The sequence below is a fragment of the Microtus ochrogaster genome, chromosome 24 (genome assembly GCF_000317375.1).
Source record: "Microtus ochrogaster isolate Prairie Vole_2 chromosome 24, MicOch1.0, whole genome shotgun sequence".
Taxonomy (NCBI): domain Eukaryota; kingdom Metazoa; phylum Chordata; class Mammalia; order Rodentia; family Cricetidae; genus Microtus; species Microtus ochrogaster.
This window is the reverse complement of record NC_022024.1, coordinates 27,790,274-27,813,118: the sequence shown is the minus strand read 5'-3', so window position 1 is coordinate 27,813,118 and position 22,845 is coordinate 27,790,274. Positions and strand designations below refer to the sequence as shown.

The following is a 22,845-nucleotide window of genomic DNA, read 5'->3' as shown; positions in this document are numbered from 1 at the left end:
GGCAGGCCATACCTGGAATTGTTCTCTGAGCCTCCAAACTTCTGGCTTGTCCGTGGAATTGGGCATTTCGGTGTCAGCTACCCGGTATAAAGTTCGTCCAGGTAGACTAGGCACCTCCACCCACCACCTCCAAGATCTATTGATCAGCCAGAAGTTGTTGCCATAAGTGACAGTCGTGTGCCGGGTCCCTCATACAGAATGTGCAGTCATAGTTTGAAACAGTAATCGATTGTCCCAGAAGTGGTATGTTCGCCTTATTTCTCTCCTCATTTTAACTCCTAAGAATCAATTTTAGAAAATGATTTTTTTTGAAACACAAATTTAATGTGTTTGGTGGAATCGCTCCTACATCGACCGATTCTTTCCCGGTTTTTTTAAAAGTTTCATAACAAATACACTAGGCAAGTATTGGGAAAAAAAAATAGAGTTTTGGTTACCTGCAGCCAGAAGTTTGTTTGGGAGGGTGACTGCTCATGAACACAACTCACCGAAGGAAAGATCTTTTTCTAAGGCTTTTATAATGGGGTGAGGGTAAAGTTAATATTGCAGTTGACAGGAGAAATTGCAGTCTTAAAATAATTTGAGAGCCTGAATTGTCACAACTCGGTGATCTCCGTATGCAGTCAAGTTAGGAATGTTCGAGGGAGGGAGGGAGGGAGGGGTAAGCAAGTTGATAAAACTCATGGGACGAGCTTTGTTCTAAGATTCAAGCTTTGTTGCCAATCAGATGGATGGGGAAACCGGTGCTTACGGACTTGGGTTGGAAGTGGAAAGATGCGTTGAACTGCAGGCATGAGTGTCTTTTTCACACCAATCAAGTCTCAGAAAGTGTCCAAGACCTCATGTGGAGGGGATTGGCGTATTTTCTTTTAAAGGGTGCTTAGGGTTGTACTTGCTACATCATCAGCAGGAAGAGTCTCGATCTGTGAACCGTGCTGTGAAACTGCCTTAGATACTGAAGGTACTGATTATTCTACATCACTAGTCCATTGAGCACAGGAAATCTAGTGAGAACTGGGGGGGGGGGGGGATATTAGAGGGAAGTCGGCTAGAGTTGAGTAGGCCCAGGTCACAGTTCAACGTTCCTAGAGATCCCAGTTTGGCCCGCTAGGCCGCTAGGCCATCTGCTTTTAGCTGTTGTTTGTTGTTGCTGTCCTTTAGGGCTTGTTTTTGAAACAAGGTCTCACTGTGTAGCCCAGGCTGGTCTGTAATCCACCATCCCCCAGTCTTAGCCTCCCGAGTGCTGGAATTACAGGCGTGCACTGCCCTGCCTGGCGTTGCTCTCATGTGTTTTTGTGTGTTTTCCTGTGGAGATATCAAGGTATCACGAGAACTAATATACAGACTTTTCTCTAGTGGGGCCGGTGTCATTTTGCATCCCTCCTTAAGGCTGTAATAAGTCCGCTGTAATGAAGGCACAGCGAAAGCTATTTTGCCATCCCATTAGGTGATCCAGCAGCTCCTTGGTGGAACTCAATTTGATGGAGCTATAAAAAAGCATTTTCCCCTTACACCCAGAAAAGTAGGCTGTACAGAAAGAAAGCGCCGAATGGCATCAGGGCTTAATTTCTTGACGTGTCTCTCCCATTGGAAATAAACCAGGATTTAAAACTCATCCCTGTAGTCAGTCTCCTCTGGCCAACTATTTCTTTTAAAGATGCTGATGATCGCCTGGGTGGATGTGTGGAGGTGACTAGCCCCTCAGGAGCCTCCAGTTTCCTCCCAAGAACACCTTGCTGATTAACAAATGGTCATTTAAAAGCTTCAAAAGCTTCTACCCATTGAGGGTAAAAGAACATACCCATACTTATTGCTGGGCTTTCTTAAGCCATTGAGACTAAATGTCAACGAGACAGAGGACCACTATAATACTGCAGAGGTCTATTTTTACAGCCAGGTAGACTAATTTAGATCCCACTCCCCTTCCAAAGTGTAACTAGTGACATTTCTGGTCGTTGCTAAGCTAAAAATCCAGAATCATTCATATTTTTTTTTTTTCGAGACAGGGTTTCTCTGTGGCTTTGGAGCCCGTCCTGGATCTAGCTCTGTAGACCAGGCTGGTCTCGAACTCACAGAGATCCGCCTGCCTCTGCCTCCCGAGTGCTGGGATTAAAGGCGTGCGCCACCATCGCCCAGCTCATTCATATTTTTAAACTTCTTCGTAAAACTCAAAAAAAAAAATGATGCTTGTTAACTTGACAGACATCACCCCTTTCTGCTTTGAAAGAAAGAGCACGCATAATTAGAGCCTGCATTTTTTCCCCTTGTGCCCTAGATAATCAGAACCTATATTGAGAATATAGGCTTTCTGTCTTCCACACCTTAACTGGGTTTTGTTAGTTATGCGCGAGTCCGGTTGTTTTGTTTTGTTGGTTGGTTGGTTCTCACTTTAAATGCCCCCTAATGCTGCCTTCAGCCACTCGGGGTGCAGCTGTGAGCTGCTGAGGCTCCCAAGTGGGTGATCACCAGGGCAAGGGCCTAAAAGACTCTCTGAGACTCCAATCCCCTCGATATGGAGCAGGTGATGTCAGTTCGTTCTTCACCTAGTGAATGTGACTCTTACTTTAAATCAGAATTTCTTTATCTTTTTTTTTAATTAACAGTTGTGTGATTCAGTTGTTCCTCTTTTCATCTGTATGCATTTTTTTTATTGCCACTATAATGTCACTACCACTTGGCATTGCTCTCCTTTTCTCCCCTATTACACTGTCGGCCACTGGGCTTTCTGTGGCATCTCTGCAGTTGGTCCATTGGCTACTTAGGCCCTCCAAGAAAGGACTGGATTGTTTTTCCTTCCTAGTGTGGACTGTTCCTATGTGACTTTGGACCCCTAGAATATTATCCCGCGCCTTAGTTTCTCCTTCGACACAGTAGGGGTGTTATAAGGAATGGATGCCATCGTGTCTATAATATGTGAGGCCCATAATAAGAACCCAATAAGTGGTAAGCTTACTGTGTTTATTTATGTATTTATATAATGCTATCAAGAGGTTCCATAGCTTAGAAATGGAAAGACTCCTAATTTTGTGGCAGACCCCACTGGGCATCTTTTGAGTACCAGCTGCCGTTCTGGGCATTCGGAAGAATGATAGGAAGTTTACCGTCTGGGCTCGCTGGGCGCTTGCTGCCTGGTGAGTATGTCTTATATTGTGGCCCAGGGCAGTCTAGCCTTCTCTTGCACAGAAAGAATTGAACCTAGTAAGTACAAAAGTATCTGACATCCAACATAAAACCTGTGCGGAGCCTGAAGGCCACCCGTCACACATTTTGAAGGCTCTGCCATGGGGAACAGTCCCAGTGGGTGTTGAGTAACAACAGGGGTTGTCAGGGAGAGGGGGCTGTTGTGGCCCTCCCACAGGGGAACTGGCTGAGCAGTGAGTTGGTCACTCCGCTTGTTCCCGGGCAGGAAGTAGGACAGTTAGAAACAGATCCTTGTAGGTGCCGCTGACCTAGGGAGGTGGCAAACTGAGGAGTGTGTAAGGGCTGTTTTAATTAGTGGACGGGTTTCATACTAAGGTTCCGCAAGGAGCCTGAACCACGCTGAGTGCCTCAAGTCAGAATTTGTTTACGTTAGGAGGAGGAGGTTGACGGGCGCCTATGCTTTTTGGAACTCTGCTTTGCCGCAGGCTCAATGACTCTCCCTCAGAGAAGGATGACTTGCCCGCCACCAGCAGCAGCTCACACATGCCTGTCACATCCGCTGCAGAGCGCCGCCACAGCTGCTCCCAAGTTGGATCTCAGAATCTGTTTTCCTTTAGACACTTCCTGAATTCCCAGAGCCCAAACCCGGAGCCCTCGATGAAAATTACCCACGTCTCCAGGAGGATCTGCAGTGTTTTTAGCCTCGCTGTTGTTAATTGTGTTTTTGTGTTTTCAGCGGAGGGGGAGGTGAGAGCAAAGGAAGAGAGAACTGTGAATCACTGTACTGTGAATCAGAATTAGGACTTCTCATCCCTTCTAAAAGGAACATCGGGATACATGATGTGCGCATCATCCAGCCACTGCATAGATGTGGAAGGGGTTCAGACTTCTCATCCCTTCTAAAAGGAACATCAGGGTACATGAGATGCGCATCCTTGAGCCTCTGCATGGATGTGGAAGGGGTTTGAGTCAAAGGGGAAACAGTGTACTTGTCGAGTGGTTTTCTTCAGGGAGGCAAAAGAACATGCACGAAAGGGTGTAGTAGCAACAATGGCTAGTGCACACCAATGGCTTAATAGACACCAGAACTAAGTGCTTCAGTTTCAAATTCTCCCTAATCCTGACAGGGTTTCTCTGTATATCTTTGACTGTCCTGGAACTCGCTTTGTAGACCAGGCTGGCCTCAAACTCGCAGAGATTGGCCTGCCTCTGCCTCTGCCTCCCAAGTGCTGGGATTAGAGGTGTGTGCCACCATACCTAGCCTGGAACTTGGTCTTAAGCCCTTCGCTGGTGGCTCCAGGGCTGAGTGCAGGAGAGCAGCTTGGTCCTGATAACCCAAGAAATATGTTAAGAAGCTCAGACTTGATGGACCATTTGGCTGCTTCTGGACAGATGCGTGTGGCACCTTCAGGGCACCTCCTTACTTGTGTGTTCCAGATTTTTATGACACACCTTTTCTGGACTTTTGTACAAAGTCCTTTAGTCCAAGTAAACTTGTTTTGCTTTGTTTTTGGCTGTCCTGGAACTCACTCTGTAGACCAGGCTGGCCTCGAACTCACAGAGATCCACCTGCCTCTCCCTGCGCCCACCCCCCAGTGCTGGGATTAAAGGCATGCACCACCACTGCCTGGCTCCAAGTAAACTTTTGAATGAATGCTATGGGATGATGATTTGTGAACGTTTTATAATGCCGAGGCTAATTCTGTTTGGGAGTTTGGAGAGGCTTTAAAGGGTATTAAGTAAGATCATGGGTTAAGATCATTAGAGCGGGTTTGGAGAGATGACTCAGGTTAAGAGCTCTGGCAGCTCTTCCAGGGGACCCTCATCAGAGTCCCAGTATCCTTGTGGCGGCTCACAACCACCTGTAACTCTAGTTCCAGGGGATTTGACTCCCTCTTGTGGCTTCCAAGGACACTGCACATGTGTGGTGCACGAATATACGTGCAGGCCAAACAACCATACCAAATATATAAATAAATGTATATATTTTTAAATTAGGCAACTACCTTTTACCTTTAGATATTTGGTCTTCGGGGGTGGCCACTGGCGAGCACAGCGGAAGTGGTTGTTCCCATGAACACGAGTTCAGACGGTGCCTGGGAGTCTGTGTGTCCTGACTGGCATGTGTGCTCACTCCTGTTCTTTGTGTCATATAGTTGGTCATCAGACAGTGTTCCGGGAAGTCCCTCGGAGCAAGCCGCCACCTCTTATGTTTCCCTCACCACACTTTGGGGGAAGTAGACAAGAGTGGTTCAGGCCTGCTGGTTCGGGAGTCTACCTCCCTAAGGTACCCTTGGGCACGTTCCCCAAGTTACCTTTTTACAGAAGCTATGGTGTCCGTCCCTTGGAGACCTGTGGCATAAATTAGATGCTGCAACATGAACCAGCAGCATTCAGTTCAATGACTGCTCCGTGACCAGTGAACGCTAGGGTGGAGAGGGCTGGCAGTGGCACAGCTAATGGCAGCTACAACTGACGCCGCTTCAGGAGCCGCCTCGCTATGGAGGCCCCAGGTGTGGTTTGCCTCACTTTGTACACTGCAGAGGCCGGGTCTCTTCAGCGATGGCTTCTGGAAATGCATTGCACTTGGTGTTGGACTTCTCATGCCTCAGCTGTCAGGGTGCTTGAGGAGCTTGATGGAGAGCAATTGAGATCAGCTGGGAAGGCAGTGACCCAGTGACCATGCCAGGACCTTTATGGGATCCTTTACTTTGCTGGACTGGTAGCCCGTACTTCTTATATGGTGCAGGGTTGGGAGCTTAGACTCCAAGGTTTATCATGTTAGAGCTCGAATAGGATATACATATATATGTGTGTGTGTGTGTGTGTGTGTGTGTGTGTGCATTTATATGTATGTATATAGTGTGTAATATGAATGTGATATACATACTTGTATAATATATATGTATATATATATATATAAAAATTGGAGCCGGGGATTGAACTTAGGGCCTTGTGTGCTAGACACATGCTCTGCCATTGACCCCCACAATCCAGGACCCTGGAAGGGAGTTTAGACATTACCACCTGACCATTCCATTCTCAGAAGTAGAAAAGTATGTCACTCAAACTATAAAGAGCAAAATTAAACAACCAATACAGACTGATTGGGACTCACCCTTTCCCATCCATTTCCTTAATAGGGAATCCTTTAACAAGGAGTTGCTTTAAAATGTATATGTATATTTAAAGCAAAGATATGTGTCAAATGTGTATCTTAAATCATGTTCCTTATTTTAAAATACACACTGTATGTACTGCTGGGTCTTGAACTCAGGCCGTACCAAGTTAACTGCTAAACTCTGTAGGAAGATTATCTTAGCTAAGCTAGGGAGGGTGCACATAAAACTATTCCCAGCAGAGGAACTCGGCGGGTGGGGGCTCGCTGGGTAAGAACAATTGCTGTAAAAACGAGAGGGCTTGAGTTTAGATCATTTGATAGCCTGTGCAAAAGCTGCATGGCCTAGAATCCTATATAGCTCTAGAGTTATGGGTCAGAGACAGGCAGATCCTGGGAGCACCCTTGCCGTCCAGTCTGCTGTTAGGAAATAGCAAGCTTCACATTCAGTGAGAGACCTTGTCAAAAATAAATAAATAAATAAAAGTGGACTGGGTGGTGGTGGCGCACACCTTTAATTCTAGCACTTGGGAGGCAGAGATGGGTGGATCTCTGAGTTCTAAGCCAGCCTGCTCTACAGAATGAGTTCTAGAACTGACTCCGTAGCTACTGGGAAACCCTGTCTTGAAACCTGAAAGGAAAAAAAAAAAAAAAAAGAAGGAGGGCTGATGAGATGGCTCGGTAGGTCAAGGTGCTTGCTGCTAAGCCTGACGACCCGAGTTCAGTCCCTGACACCCGTACGGTGAAAGGAAGAGAACCAAGGCCCGCAAGTTGTCTTTTGAGCTTCATATGTTGCTGTGGCACACACACGCCCTCCCCCAAATAAATATAAATAAGTGTAATTCTAAAATCCAAGGAAAACATGAGGTGGGGCGTGACAAAGGAGGGCACCTGAGGTCTTGCTCTGTTTGTTATCAGCCCCCCCCACCTCCCACATATATATGAGCATATACCCTGCCGCAAACCCACCGTTCTCTCTGTGAAGAGTGAACTGAATGGGCTTGAAACCGTGGAACTTTTCTAGGTAATAGCATGTATCTGAGTGATTTGGTGTTAGATCAGTAGTACCCTACTGAGTTTATTTGCAGGTTGTGGGGGGAAGCAGAAGCTGCAGCGGATGCATAAAAACTACCACGTAGCTGCAGCGGATTCTTGCCGCTTAAAAACCATCCTTCTTGAGGCCCCTTGCAGCATCTCTGTGTTTTCAGTATCAAGTTCTGATACTGAAATAATCTCATCCTCATCGTGGCTTTCTGCCAGCTGGGACAGGAAGTAGGGAATGACACACAGACGCACAAGCCAGCTGGGACAGGAATAAGGGAGTGACACACAGATGCACAAGCCGTTTGGTGCATTGTGCAATCTGCAGGCATGCAGCTTGCGATCCCTCCCACCCGAGGACCATTGCCTCTGATGCCTTCGGGTCCACGAGCCTCCCATCCAGACAATCTTCTAGCACCTCCCGTTCTTTGCAGCATACAGCCTGAATGTCTAGCACCTGAAATGGGATATCCTTGGAATTTCTGGAATATTTGTGTGTACATCATAAAATACATCGGGCTTGGCACCCAAGTCTAAACTTGAAATTCATTTAAGTTTCACACACACACACAAACACACACACACACACACATACCTGCATGCATAGCCCATAGATCACTGTATGCCGTGTTTTGTATACCTGTGTTTTGACTGTGCCCTGTCACAGTGCTCAGCTGTGACATTTCCTATGTCTTGCATCATGTTGGCATTCAAAATTAAGATTTTAGAATATTTGGAGGTTTTTACTAAGAACATCCAACCTGCGTATAACTTTTTACAACCAAGCCTTAAATCCCAATCAAAACCTCCATCTAGTTCTTGGCTAGGGAATGCATCCTCTCTTCCTTTGCAAGCGGGAAATGGGCAGAGCATCCAATGGCCCGTTGAGAGATGGCACATGCAATGTCGGTCCCCAGTGGCCCTCTGAAATGAGAATCTGTGTGACTTCTGCCGTGTACACCGACTGGACCCTCACCTAGCCAGACATTTCTCCCTAAGTGCCACACCTAACTGTCCTTCAAAGTCTATATGGCAGATGAAGCCCTCGCTCGCTCCCTCTCATTCCCAGGGGATGTTTTACCGTACAGCCAATCCCCAAGCCTCATTCCTGATACACTTCCTCGGCCACTTGCTTCCCCACCCCATCCGAGGTACATGTCTTAAATGTACATCTACTTCTTCTTTGTCTGTGACATCGTCCTCCCAGCAGGTGTCTGGCTTTGAGGAACAAAGTGACGGTGGAGAGCATGGGCTTCATTCAGTTAAGCTTGACTGTCACCTCTACATGCCAGCTGTGCGAGCAACCACCGGAAGTAGCTTTACAGGACTTCCGCGTGTCTCCTGTTGGTTAAGTCACTCACAGTCCGCCACAGAGATTCCCAGACTCCAGTCCTTCCCACACCGTCCACATAACGCTTGATGCCACCTGCACTATTATTTCCATAATATTTCTAAGTCAGCTCACTCTCTAAAACTTAAATTGATTTTATAGTTATCAATGTGACTCTGCTAGCTAAATGCTGTCTGGGTTTGAGGCCTGCAGTCCCAGAGTGAATGAGGAGCAAGTGTTGGGGCTTGGCTGGGGAGGGTCCGCCCTGCCTTTGTCCTGGACTGGATCGGCGGGATCGGGGTGAGGCTTGGAAAAAGGAACCTCCTCACTCCTACCCTGTTATTTAATGCTTTCGCCGTCGGCCTTCTGAAGGAATTCAGAATCATTAAGGAAAACACAAGCCTTGGTGCGGCTGGTCCCCCATCCCTTTCTGAAAGACTCGGTGGACATATGGCCTGGAAGATGCTTAGGAGAACATTTTCCCAGCTTCGCCCAATAGGAAACTCAAATCCGAGTTTCAGTGGAACTAAAATATTAGATTGCACGCACGCTCTTTCTCTCCTGTTTTCTTTTTTTCCTGTGGCTTTGGTTTGATTCTGTCTTTGTGCATGCATTTGTATTATATACACTCATCATCAATAGCTCAACAATGTTTCTCGATTTTACAGTGGAAGGAAAGTGGTGTGGGAATCCTTCTATATATGTCTTGCTTTTATTAGTTAATGAATAAAGAAGCTGTTCGGGCCTATGGCAGGTCAGAATAAAGCCAGGCAGAAAATCTGAATAGAGGTATAGAGAGGAAGTAGGTGGAGTTGAGGAGATACCATGTAGCTGCCCATGAAGACAGGCGGCAGGACGTTACCCAATAAGCCACAACCTTGTGGCGATACACAGAATAATAGAAACGGGTTAATTTAAGATGTAAGAGTTAGTTAATAAGAAGTCTAAGCTAATAGACCAAGCAGTGTTTTAATTAATAATAGTTTCTGTGTGATTATTTCGGGTCTGGGCGGCCGGGAAACAAACGAGCAGCCTCCCACCTATAGGAAAGCATTCCTGGATAACCATTCTGGTCTGTTTCAGTACGGTATCCAGTAGGTTACACAGATTATTCAGCAGCCTCTTCTAGCATAGATTTCATGAGATGAGTTTCCCTCACCGTAAGGCTACCATGAGGGTCATGAGCGTGCTCATGTCACAAGGCTAAGCTGTTTGGTAGGTTCCATGCATTTTTCTACTTCCATTGTTTTTCAGCTTGCCCCGGGGTTGTCTGGAGGGAACCCAGTGACGTGTAGCTCGTAGATTACTTCTTTGGATGTAGGTAAAACGTCAACATCCTAAGTTTGGTTTCTATGGCTTTCAAAGTTGAGACATCATACATTGAACCACTGGAACCTTCTACATGTGTGTTTTCTGTGATACCCTTCAAATCCTTTGTGTATCAAGAAAGGTGTAGACCAGTTGCTGTAATTTTACATAGATATTATTTGGAAGGAATGAAGTCCACTGTGGTAGGTAGATGGTAGCCGGGTGGGAATCCTTAAAGGAGGTTGGGGATGAGTTGTGTCCACTCTAGGTTGTTTGTGTCTACATTATATTCTCTTCAGTATCTTGTGTCCTGAGAGATGGGGGCAGGCAGTGGAAGACCTTCTGCTAACAGACAGAACTCCTAAAGATGCATATCTTTAGGATGTTCAGAGAACACACTCAGATTGTGGAGCAAGGGGAAATTCAAAGTTGTGGGGTTTTTTTAAGTAAGATTGAACATAATTATGCTGTGTGTGTGTGTGTGTGTGTGTGTGTGTGTGTGTGTTGACTTGGAATGAGAGGCAGTTAAGTAATGCCTGGAGCTGCAATCCCAGACAGCCGTGTTGTCCAGAACTCATCCCCTGACTGAAAGCCATGCTTTGGTATCGAAAATGCTTAACCTCACTGTTTGCAGTTGTGTCTGAGGTCACAAGTCTCTCTGTCTGCGTTATAAACCTCGTACGATCATCACGAAGGCCCCAACTTGACTTCAGGTCGCCGGCAATGTACTATTTTAATCTCACTAATTGGAACAGGTGGCCTCTGTTTGCGACTGAATCACTGGTTGGCACGGAGTTCCATTTATCTGACAATATGAGGCCCATTCAGTAAGAGCTGCTGATTGTTTTGGCATCAGGCAAAGCGCTTGCGAGCTCAGTGAAAAAGCACGGGGCGGGGGGGGGGGGATGTCGCCTTGGAGGAGGTGGAAGAAACGCAGCAACAGCAGCATGCTCTTCTAAATGGGAAGAGCAGCACTCGTGGAGACTGTGGCTCTGGGTAACATGGCCAGGTGCTGAGGCGAGGCGCTCACGCGTGCTCTTCTAAATAAGGCGGTCTCCCGTGCATCCTTTGACTCTCCACGATGAGTTGGTCAGCTTCAGGAGGACCTTGTGATGTCTTAGTGTTTTCAGGAGTGCCAGCTCATCTTCAGGCATAGGGAAGGGGAATGCCCTGGGTGACTCTTCTTACCCCAGGAGCTCAGGCAGAACTTCTTAAGACACGTAAAGCAGAGCTGACCTGAGATTATGAAGCTCTCCAACTTTTTATCTTTACAGTCAGCATATGTGGTAGGCGTTGCATCACTACGATAAAACGCCAGACATTAAATGCAACTTAAAAGACGGGGAAGGTTGGTTTTGCCCAGTTTGAGAAGTTTTGGTCTGTGGTCCCATTGATTCTGGGCTTACGGTGAGGCAGAACATTGTGTCAGGAGGAATACATGGCAGCGAGTGCCCACTTAATGATGGCCAAAAGAAGGGACCAGTGACAATCTCCCAGAATATGCTTCCTGTAACTTACTTCTGCCAGCTAGACCGGCCTGGCCCTCCAGAAGCAGCCCATTCTTAACCGGTGGGTCGCAACCTCTTGGGGGTCATCGGACCCTTTCACAGGGGTCACCTAAGACCTTTGGAAAACACAGATATTTACATTGTTATTCACAGCAGTAGCAAAATTGCAGCTGTGAAGCAGCATGGAAAATAATTTTATGGCTGGGGGCGTGGTCACCCCAACATGGGGAACTGTATTAAAGGGTCGCAGCGTTAGGACGGTTGAGAACCTCTGTGCTAAAAGGTTCCAGACTCTCCCCAAGTCCCACCAGCTAGGATGCCAAGCATTTACTTAATGATGAGAGAACGCTGGATATTCAGACTGCAATCATATGTGTTCATAGTGTCATGTCTTCTTAACCCGATACCCAGATTCTCTCAGATAACTGCAGTCCAGCACTTGACCTGATTTCCTTTTATAGTGACTACCAGCTCCCCCGTGCCTGTGGATACCCTTCCCGTACTCTCTAGGGCCGTGGTTGTGTCCTCTTAACCTGGGCATGGAGGCCGACACATGGATGAGACCTTGTCAATGCTGAATGACTGAATACAGACGGTTGTATGTTGGGGCACAGCAAGGTAGGACTGGAAAGGCTGAGGTGCATGTGTTGCCTTCAGTCTATCCATAGCAGTGTTGAGGAGCTGGTCCTGATTTAATTGCTGCAGGGGATGCCTGTGTGTGCCTATCCCAAGATGTGCTTACTAGCCTTCTCGGTGTTGGAGGGACTGTCTCGCTTCCAGCCCATGGTAATTAGGTATGTCAGCAACTCGCACATGCTTCTTTTGACACGTGCAAAGCATAGGCTGGGTGCTGGAGTGGTTTGAACCAAAGAACACCTGCGCTGCTGCTTGTGATGTCACCACACTGAGCATGTGCCTTTGCTGTGTAGAACACGAGGCATTACAAGTGCACAGTGAACAAACCAACAACAATTTGTAGTCCTGCCGGGACCCTCAGCTCACCCACCTCAAGCCCAGGTCTTCTTAGGGTTTTGGTTCCTGCATATCCTGCTAATATGCTAGGTAAAACTGGTAGCCCATTTTAATTGACGTTTTTCCTGTTTCAAATGAGGTTGGGTCATTGTGGTGGCTTAAAAGAAAATGGCAAAGGTGGTGGCACTATTAGAAGGTGTTGCTCTGACGGAGTAGGTGTGGCCTTGTTAGAGGAAGTGGGTCACTATGGAGGTGGGCTTTGAGGTCTCATATATGTTCAAGCTGTGCCCAGTGATTCAGACCACTTCCTGTTGCCTACCGGTCAAGATGTAGGACTCTCGGCTACTTCTTCAGTACCATGTCTGCCTGAAAGGCTCTGTCTTGCACCATGATGATAATGGACTAAGCCTCTGAAACTCTAAGCCCTCTAATTAAATGTTTTTCATTTATAAGAGTTGCCATGGTCATGGCGTCTCTTCACAGCAATAGAACTCTAACTAAGACAATCATATTTGAAAGTTTTGAACTTTGTAGACTATTTTGTTGTACAAGAAGTTTCTGGGAACGGTAGTGACATCTCCCTGTTACCCCTCAGCCAATTTCTCCTGATACTTAAGTCTGACAGAACTGGGTAGCCTAACAGGTTGTGCTTCCATAGACTCAGAGCAAGTGTTTGTTTCTGAGCCCTCTGTTTGTCTATTCTGACCACGTACCCACTCATCTTCTGAACAGATTTGCAGGAGTCTTTTACCTATGGAAGAAGTTGCTGTCCATATACCGCTCTCTGGCCTTATCATTCCGGACCACATTAATTTCTCTTATTATATAACAGTTGAAAAAGATTGTCTTCAAAACAAAGCCTGCTTAGTGTTGCACGGTTTCCCTGGCTCGAAGTCCAGGTATACCACAACCACACCCTCCACTGAGACTTTCATCAGTCTCAAGGGACACTGCTCTGATCCTTTTGCGTGCTCTCTGATTGCTTCCAGAATTATGTCTCTTGCCACTGCAGGACAGAGACCCTCAGAGGCTGCCCACTATTCCCTGCCACCTGGTCCCTTCACAACGTGGCAGCTTGCTTCTTTAAGACCTCCATAGTCTCTCCATTATGTTGTCTCTCTTACCTCTAGACTCTCCCTTAGAGAGCTCACCTGATTAGGCCAGGCCCAACGGGTACTTCACTTTGATTAAAGTCAACTGATTAGGAGTCTTAATTATGTTTGGCAAATTCTTTCCCCTTTGCCATAAAAGATAGCCTAATCATGGGAGTGAGATCCCATTTTGCTCTCAAGTTTCCTGGTATCCAGGGCAGACAGGATCATATCTTGGAGACCCTCTTAGAATTCTGTTAATTATGCTCATATATGTTCTTTATGGGTGGCGGGGAGCATCGAGCTAGCATCTCAAAAACACTGGGTAATAGCAGAACTCTTACCATGCAGACATTTGAAGGTCCTTAGGCTTGGAGCTTTGAGGCATAGCCTTTGTCCTTTACAAGAGGAGGGTGCCTATGTTCTGCTGGTGCGTTTTATGATTTTGTTTCCCTGCATTGGGAAACCAGGTAGAATCACTTGGTTGCTTTTCAGATGCTCAAGCACTTTTTTTTTTTTTTGCATAGTTACCTGTTTTTAAAAATATACCGCTTCCCATATGGGCTAAACTTTATTATTTCGTCTTTTTTCCCCCTTTTATGTGAGTTTTAAAACTAATGAACTCAGCTGGTTGTAATTCTGGTGCATTTATTCTGGATTTTCATCCTCCCACCTCCTCCCCCAAGGAATTGGAATGAGCATTTTTGAGATCTCTAGCTCAGACATTTAGAAGATTTCAGGCAGGCACAATTCCAGTATCGTTTACAACAGTGAGAAGCCAAAAGATGGGGGCGGGGATAGTAAAGGTTTGTGCATTTGTGCGAGCGTGTGTGAACTGCCTCTGGGGTGAGGCAGATGGCTCAGTGGGTAAAAGTTCTTGCTTTGCAAGCCCGAGAACCTGAATTCAGTTCCCGGAACCCACAGGGAAGAAGCAGCAACCTCTGACCTACAAAACAAAACAAAAAAAACCGGCTTCTCAACAAATATAATAATTTTCTGGTTGCTATGATAAAATACTTTTTGGGTCCTGAGCAGGTAATTCCTGTAATCTTGGCATTGGAGATGCAGAGGCAGAGGGATTACTGTCCAAGTGAAGCCATCCTGGTTCATATAGCAAGTTTCAGTCCAACCAGGCTACATTGTGAGACCCTGTCTCACGGAAGTAGAGCAAACCCAACAGAAGCAATTTAAAGGAGTAAGAATTTACTGTGGCTCGTAGTTCGAGAGGGTACAGTTCAGTCACGGTGGGGAAGGTGTGGCCGCAGGAGCAGCGTGGTCTGTAGCAGGAGCATAAGGCAGCTTGTTAGGGTTACAGACCAGGAGGCAGAGAGCTTAGGCTAGAAGTGGAGCTAGCCACGTCTCCGTCCTGCCTCCCAGCCATCCATCCACTTCCTGAACTAGGTTCCACCACCACTCAGCGGTTCTACACCCTCCCCAGACAGGTGACCAAGGGTTCAAACAGGAGCCTGTGGGGGTCATTTCACATTCAAACAATAACGAGTTTGTTTAGCATTTGGAGACATCGCAAGACTTCAGGTCTGGAGGTAACATGCTGTTTCTTACCTTGTTCTTATTATCTATTCCCCGGCACCTGGCTCAATATAAATAAAAACTTATAAGGGGGTTGTTTGGTGTGCCTGTGATCACTGGAGCTCTCTGCCTGCCTTTATCACAGTTGTCTGTGCCCAGAAGCTAACGCTTACATTTCATAACCTGACCCAGGAGCATTTTCAGGTTCGGAGGGAGTGTCTTCATTGTGTGTGCTTTCCTGTAGGGTGCTGGGCTCGCAAAAGCCCCCCTTATAAGCAAATCATAGATATTTGTTGTACAAAACCAACCAAAGCCTTCCTCCTGTGCTGCGAGGGAAAGGGGCACGCACTGAATTGGTCCTTGTTTGGCTTCACGGGCACCAAATTTACATCAAGGGCCTCCTTCCTTCAGGTGCTCCCAGGAACAGTTGGGGACACTTTCTCAAAGTCCCTGCCCTGCTGCTGAGAAGTGGGAACACCGTCTCCTGCCATTGAGAAATTTGACCAACTCTGTGAGACAGAAATCAGATGAGCATAGACGTGTATCCTTGTCTCTCTTTAAGTTGTCAGTTTTAAAATAATTCATATTTTGGAATGATTTTGACAACAACGAGTTGATAACTAATAAGCCACAATTGAAAGATGAAGCAACTCCTTCTGAATACAAAACCAATTTTGTTTCCTCATAGTTGGGGCATTTCAGAAATCTCAGACGTTTTGTCAGTAGACGCTACTCCTAAGTAATTGCTTCTTAAGTTTGTTTGCACAACATCTAAGATAAGCCTGACTTTTTTTTCTTTTTCTTTTGGCAGCTAACTTATTAAACTCTCCGTGGATTTTAATTTTCTCGCGTTTATGATTGCTTTGCTTGTTGAATTTAATTTAAAGTTGAAGTTATTGCCCTGTGGATGTAAATGCAGTGCTATCAGATTCTAGAATTCTAAGGGAATAACATGGTCCATCAGAAACAGTAACTGTTGTTTAAGAAAAGGGGGGGGGGGTGATGTAAATCTCACAAGGAGCATATCAAATTGGTAAGCCAATGCTTTTGATTAAATAGTAAGTTGGCGGAATTATTCATGACAACTAAATCCTCCAGATGTGGGGGAAGTTTTTTTTTTTTAAAAAAAAAATATATATATATATTTTTTTAAAAAAAAAAAAATATATATATATATATATATATGATCCCCATGTCCCCACTTCCTGGTTGAACCTCCCTTAATCTATTTCCCTGTTTGCATCAGATTCTAATTACCAGTGGCCGCAGCTGTGTGGGTGTGGTCTCCTTCCCTGTTCCCCCCCCCCAGGTCTCCATCCCTCAGGCTGTTCTGTATTGCCGTCCTGCACGTCTTTAAACATCTAACGGATTAATAGATACTGTATGGTTACTTGTCTGGTACTGTTTTTTCACATAAACAGTATCTCCGGAAACTTGCTCTTTTTCAGCACTATGGGTTTTTTTTTTTTTTAATATGATTTCCCTACTTTCATCCTCCCCCTTCTTCCTTTTAAACCACTGCGCATTACTTCAGTACACACAGGAAAGGGGGAAACAGAGTGTGCACAGGTTCAGGTGAGCTTGTTCTGAGGCTTTTTATACTGGCATGTGCTTACGTGTGGGCACTGTGTGAAATGACAACTCCGCCTCTCTCGTGTGGATCCCAGGGTTTGAACTCAGTTCGTCAGGCTTGGCAGCAAGTGTCTCTTCGCTAAGCCAACTCACCCTTCTACCATCCAGTCTTCAATTTCTTTCCCACCTGCTTGTACTTACGCAGTGGGTTTTGAACTGTGGTTAAGTATCTTGAACGGGAAATCTTTATATTCATAGATTGTGTGCCTAGGTCTTGGGATAGTATTTATTTCAAATATATGTATTTTAATTTTGCCCGAAAGCAAATTGGTTATTCCCGGTGTACCGAGAGACAGTTCTCAGACCTGGTTAAGGCTTCAGCCTCTCTGCCCCCCGTTAACGTCTGCAACAATTGATGCCAGTATTTTATTGAGTGAGACATAGTTCCCGTAAGTAAAATGTCCCCTTTGTAAGTATTTATGAATTCTAATAAAGGCAGAGTTTTGTCATCTGTCACCAGTTAGGATACGGCTTACTTCCGGCACCTCCCAAAGCACCTATTTAACAACCTTCTTTCTGCTGTCCTTGCCCCTGCCAGCCATTGACCTGACCTTTGACCCTACAGTTCAACTTTTATAGAATGCAGCGATACAGTATTCCCCCCCCACACACCATATTGCTTTAAGTTTAGCATAATGGTTTTGTAATTCTTGTAATACTACTCCCCACCACACACCATTTCCCTTGGAGAAGGGTCTCAGCAGGTAGCCCAGGAAGTCCTGTGAGCTCACTGCCCTGCCTCAGCCTCTTAAATGCTGTATCCCTCCATGCAATGCTCATTCCTCTTTATTGATAAGTAGTGGCCGTATATTTTTCAGAGGACTCCAGTGGGTGTGGCTGAACAGCAATGAAGAACGGTGAGCTATCATAACTCTGGCATATGGTTTAATTGTTCTCTTCTGTGAATACCTCAACACTATGAAACGATGTATGTGTTGGGGGGTTCAGTTCATAATCCTGTTGATGTTTAGGCCTTCTCTGACTTCAGAATATAAAAGCATGCATTAAAAATTATTATGTATGCTATGTGAGAGTAGAGCCATGTTCTGTCTTAGTCTACTAATTTGCTGGCTTTGTTCTAGCAACACAGTATTTCAGTTGGAAGTCAGAGGCCGTGGTATCAGCAGGACTCTGTGACGAGGCCTCCCTCCTGAGATTGCTGCCACCTAGCACCAACCCCCCTCCCTGCCCCACTCCCTTGTCTTTACATCCTCCTCCTTCTTGTGCTAGTTTGAATGAATTTGACCCCCATAATCTCATGCGGAGTGGCACTATTAGGAAGTGTGGCTTTGTTGGAGGAAGTGCATCACTGTGGGGGCGGGCTTTGAAGTTTCCTATGCTCGGGATACTGCCCAGTATCTTAGTTGACTTCCTGTTGCCTGCAAGATGTAGGTGGACTCTCAACTCCAGCACATCTGCCTGTGTTCCGCCATGCTCCCCTTCATGATGATAACAGACTAAACCTCTGCACTGTGAGCCACCCCAGTTAAATATTTTCCTTTACAAGAGTTGCATGGTCATGGTGTCTCCTTTCAGCAATAAAAATCCTAACTTAGACACTTCTATATGGCTGAGTTTAAATTTCCTCTTCTAAGGGCAACTTCTTATTGGATGTTTTATAACAAGTCTTCAACAACCTTAACTTGAAATAGTGAAATTCAGAGGTACTGGGGATTAGGACTTCAAGTGATTTTTGTTTGTTTATGTTTGTTTGCTGAGATAGGGTCTTGTTTGTAGACCAGGCTGGCCTTGACTTTACAGAGGTTCCTGTGCCTCGGCCTCCTGGGTGCTTTGCTAGGAAGATACAGCAGAGGCTCAAGAAGAAAATCAAACACCCAGATTTCCACGCCCCAGCAGTCACCCGAGCACTTAATACGAGGTTTCTGGGTCATTGCTCTTGAGATATGTAGGAAGTTCTGCCTGTTGATTGGAAGCAAAGACTCAGAATCATCAAATTAGGCTCCAGTTACAGCCTTTCCACTTAACAGTGTGATCTTGGCCTTGACATATTTAAAAAATAAAAAAAGATTTATTTATTTACTATGCATACAATGTTCTGCCTGTTCTAATGCCATAAGAGGGCATCAGATCTCATTACAGATGGCTGTGAGCCACCATGTGGTTGCTAGGAACTGAACCCAGGACCTTTGGTGGAGCAGCCAATGCTCTTAACCTCTGAGCCATCTCTCCAGCCCTGGCTGTGATATTTAACCCATTTGAGCCTCAAATCTTCATCCACAGCCTGAGTACCATTGTCTCTATGTGGCATTGCTGGCAGAATTGCTTTACCCCCCATATGAAGCTTTTATCACCCCGATGTAAAGCATTTAATGGTCTGTCAAGGTTGGCTGACATAGTTGACAAAATGGCTTATACGATATCACTTTTATTTTAAAATGGCAGCACAAATAGGATATTCTTAGCGAAGCTGGCATAGAGAAGTAGGTATGCCATGTTAGCCCCACAGTAAAGCACTTGGACACTCGTGGAGTTTTGAGCAAAGCGTAACAAAGGGCGTTTCCCTTGATCTTGATGTACATTTGGAAAAGCAGCCAGTGTCCTGGGAAGTAAGCCCATCTGTAACGCTGTAGCTGCCTGGCTGATCCCTCCTTTGACTCCTGGTGTAGGTCAGTGCTCATGATTGGCAGCCACAGGTGGAAGTTCTCCGCTGTAGGCAACCCAAGCTCATCCCCCAGAGCAGAACTCTAGAATTCCCCAGGACTGGCTCTCTTCTCAGACAGTGAATCAGCATCACCAGCATTGTGTTTGTATCTTTGTTTACGGGTCTTTTACCTGCATGTGTGTCTCTTCACCACCTGTGTGCCTGATGCCTTGCAGAGGCCGGAAAGGGGCATCAGATCCCTCATAACTAGAGTTACAGGTGGTTGTGAGCCTCCACGTGGGTACCGAGAATCAAACCCAGGAGCCAGGAACTGTCTTCTCATCCTGGACAGGGTGTTTTTGAAGCAGTGTCCACTCCAATCTCAGCAAAAACATCAGGAGAGGCTGCATTGTCTTTGAGCTCCCTTCATTGCCCTCGGGATTTCACTTTGTACCCAGCTGTGTCTGAGACCTGAGATCGTCCATCATGGGAGCTGAGACAGCAGGCCCATGGGTTGATACGGATGCTGTACGTGGCCCAGACTGTTCTCCGGGGATCCCTGGCTTCACGTGATCTCCTCGGGGAAGAAATGAAGCTAGTCCACCCTGAGAGGCCGTAGGTCCGAGGAATGGTGTCACCTTCCTTTCATATGAGCACACCCCTCTTTGCAGGGGGTCTCATCGTTTTTAGGACATTTGTGGGGGTGGAGGACAGATGGTACCTATTTTCCAAGGATCTGCTTACCTCTGATTAGCCGTTAAGTGTGTGTTCTGTATATGCGTGCATCTGTCTTTTCTGTAGCCTTAAACACTAAATCCTGGTTGTATAGGTGGGTTCTCTGGCTTGACTCAGATGGAAGAAGGATGCTGTAGGAAGGGAGGAGTGAGGATGTCAATTGTCATGGCAACAGCAGGTTTTTATAGTGGAACACTGCCTTTGTAACCCAAATCCGTCACCTTTTTTTGCTAACTACTGAAAACAGACCGGCACGAACCCAAGAAATTATAGTACCGTCTCTCAGTGGGGTTTTATTTGCTCTTTGGAAGAGCCTGACAGTGATTTCAGTCCCTTCCTAGAATTCCAGAATCAGACGACACCCTTTATTTATATACCTAAAGTTAGGAGCTTATGACTTTGCCGGAATTATGATGTCATCCCACTCGATCCCCAGTCTGATCTGCAGAGCGCTTAGCATGGGACCCAGAGTCAGGTAGGCATCTGTGTTCTGTGACACAGGCCCCTCCCCAGGAAAGTGTCCTCCTTCCCACTTTGTAGCTTTTGGTTTGACTTTATTTGTTTTCGCTGTCTGAACTTACGTAGTCTTGCTTCTTCACCACCCACGAGGCTGAGATACCTAGAGTACCTCATTCCTGTCAGGCATTGTGTACGCAAGTCCAAAACCACTGTTAGCTGCCTGAGACCTGCTACAAAAATCAAGCCCTGCGAGCTCCTTTGGGAGCTCTGGGGAGGGTTTTAGGGGGCATGCGCAATGCAAGAAAACTCCATGCAAACAGGCAGAGCTTAACTAGGGAAACTAGAGGCCGGGTTTAGTGCCCAGGGAGAGGGCTTTTGTTGACAGATGCTTGGAACAGAGAAGCTGAAACTTCCGAGGCTGAGAAGGGCGGACTGGGTGAGGATAATAGGGGTGAATCTGTGCAAGGAGCACTTGCAAGTAAAGACATGTGGACAAAGGGGCTCACTGTGTGAGTCACTGCGTCACACTGCAACTTCCATGACAAGATTTTTATTTTTTTTATTTTTTTTCTCCTCTCTCAAAGTTTGTTTTATTTGGGTGGTGGTGCAGGGGCGGAAGGTGTATACGAACGGATTCGGGAATGAATAGGATCAAGATGCCTGATGTAAAAGACACACAGAATAAATAAAACCAAAAAAAAAGTATGATATACATGTATGGATATGACACGGCAAAATACATTAATCTGTCCAATTATTATGCAGTGTGGTGGTTTTAATAAGAGTGGCCCCCATAGACTCATGTATTTGATCCTTGGCTTGGTCCCCAGTTGGAGAAGAATTGGTGGGTGTGGCCTTGTTGGAGGAGGTGTGTCGCTAGGGTGGTCTTTTGATGTTTCACAATCCCATGCCAGACCCAGTCTCTCTCCTTTGCCTCCAATTTGCAGATCCAGATGTAGCCCTCAGCTACTGCTCCAGTGCTATGCCTGTCTGCCTGCGGCCATGCTCCCTGCTACCATGGTCATACAGTCTAACCTTCTGGAACTATACACTCCCCAATAGACTCCTGCCTGCCTGCTGCCATGCTCCCCTCTGTGATGGTCATACAGTCTAACCTTCTGGAGCTATACACTCCCCAATAGACGCTTCTCCAAGTTCCCTTGGCTGTAGTGTCTCTTCGTAACAATAAAAATGTAGTGAAGACATATAGTCATGTTCTAATACCCACCAGGAAAGAAGAAGAGAGACAGAGGGCTCTACCAAGCTGTTCTTTTCCTCCCCTAGAGTCTTAGCGTATGGAGTTCCCTCCCCAAACCCATACCTGGAGCTTTCTTGTTCTGGGATTCTTGGCCCTATTAGAAGAGAAGATGGAGAGTGTGTCCTTGGCAGGGATGTTGAGATGGGTGGTAGCCATGTGTCCCCAACATGTGACACAGAAGGGTGTCTTTTATGGCGCTGAGTTGAAAGATGAACTTCTTTGAACCCCTTAAGCTGGCTCCTTCCTGCTCCCCGTTACCTGTTTGTCTCCTGGTCATCCCCTGCCTCTGAATAAATGGAGGTGACAGGCTCAAGTTCTTTCATATAGTACATGAATGGACTGTCAGCTTTGGAGCCTCATTCATAATGTCCCCAACATGTGTCAGTCCCCTGTGATGTTCTAGGCATCCTTAAGTGATAAAACAAAGACCCCACTGTAATCTGGTGTTTGTTCCAGTGAGCTGAGGCAAGGAAACCAGACCCACAGGTGAAATCCATGCATGTTCAGTGGTAGTAATATATTAAAAAATAAGCTATGCAGTGGTGGTGCATGCCTTTAATCCCAGTACTCGGGAGGCAGAGGCAGGTGGATCTCTGTAAGTTTGAGGCCAGCCTGGTCTACAGAATGAATTCTAGGACAGCCAGGGTGGTTATACAGAGAAACCTTGTCTTGAAAAACAATAACAACAACAACAACAACAATAATGATAAAATAAATAGAAGATGGAGAGGCCCAGGTGGGGCTAGAGAGGAGCAATTAAAAATCAGAGACCCCAGGAAAGCTTTTTGTAGCTGAGACCCATGGAGGTGCCATGCAGGAACAGCATCCCTGGATAGGGAGCAGTGAGTGCAGAAGCTCAGACACAGGCATTTGCTGTGTTCCAGGCACACCAGAGGACATCATGGCTGGAGCCAGGTGGGCAGTGAGTTGAACAGAGACACTTGGGACCCGAGAAGTTGTAGGGAAGCCAATTCCTGACTCGGCATTTTGCAAGCACAGCCTTGGCTGCTGGGTTGCAGAGAGGCGAACCCAAGGAGACCCATAGGGCATGGTTACAGTGACTTAGAATGACAGCCGAGGGGATGGTGAATGGTCAGTGCTAAATCCAGCCGAGGTTAGA

At 46.2% G+C, this 22,845-nt stretch overlaps 1 protein-coding gene across 4 annotated transcripts in view; it reads left to right on the top strand.

Annotated features, from left to right (window-relative positions):
* Positions 1-22,845, top strand: part of Tmcc3 (transmembrane and coiled-coil domain family 3) — a 262,328-nt gene that overhangs the window by 192,589 nt on the left and 46,894 nt on the right. The window lies entirely within an intron of this gene.